Source organism: Notolepis coatsorum, assembly GCF_963971535.1.
Source record: "Notolepis coatsorum genome assembly, chromosome: 14".
Lineage (NCBI taxonomy): Eukaryota > Metazoa > Chordata > Actinopteri > Aulopiformes > Paralepididae > Notolepis > Notolepis coatsorum.
In genome coordinates this window covers 59630093-59631205 of record NC_140178.1, presented here as the reverse complement: position 1 = coordinate 59631205, position 1113 = coordinate 59630093, and positions in this window count along the sequence as shown.

Here is a 1113-nt window from a genome sequence, read left to right as displayed (position 1 = left end):
GTGTGGGGACGTTTTTTATAATGATAGTATGCTTCATTATATGTATATATGATAGTACTACAATGAGATGTGATATTGAATTGCTAGCTTTTGATCAAGCCACTAGTTTGGAGCTAGTTGCTACTGCTGCTGATACACATGACCTATACATTTGGGAGTGGTATAAAAACTGGTGGAGAAATCACCAGCGCAAGTACAAATATGTGGCACTTTTAATTGTGTGCAAGCTGTGCATCTCTCTCTGAGGTTGTAGCTGGGTCAAGTTTGGGTTTTAAGAAGAGGAGCAGGGGCTTCCACCATTGACCTCTTTTTGCATAGAAGAGTTGGGTGTGAATTGATAGTGAAGGGAGATTGGGAGGGGGGGTACTGTGTTGCTCCCACACAGAGGGAGCCAGGGAAGGTCACATTACACTGACTCTGAGAGTGCATGGTTTTAAATAGAGTGGCTGTCAACCCCACCCCGCACAAACTCAGCTATTCTGGGGACACAGGTTTATGCGGGGTAGAGAGGAACAGGGGAGTGAGTGAAGGGGATGGAGTAGTGGAGAAGAGGCTAAATCAGTTCAGTGTCTAGACCAGGTCACTCATTGTTGACCATTGTGAGGTGGTGCCGTGGGCGCAGCAGGTTCGTCGGTGCCGTGGGCACGCTGGTCATGAGAAAGTGTTAAAACGTAAAAGTGAGCTAGCACCTCAAAATGGGAAGAGACGGCAACCAATTATCTGCCTCTCTTACATGAAGCCCCCTGTGTCCTAATGAGGCCCCATGTATCCTAAGTTGTCTACTGATATAACCCTGATATAATCCCAGACTCCTTTGCTACTGTATACCAACTCTTCCTCCTCCCTTCTTTCGCGATATATGGTCATCCTCGCCTTGGCCTCTCACTACGACAGTCCCCCTCTAAAGTTAAACTTGAACATTTGATGACGGTAGAAAAGCAAGCAGTATGCTCCACTCCTTACTTACCCCACCACCAACATCCCCACCCAATGCCCCCCCACCCATCTCCTCCTTGTTCATTAACTCATGGATAGTACGGGCATGCCCACCAGCATTTGCCCCTGTCAGTCAGGCTGACTGCCCCCCTTTCTTCTCATCTTACCCCCAAGGTT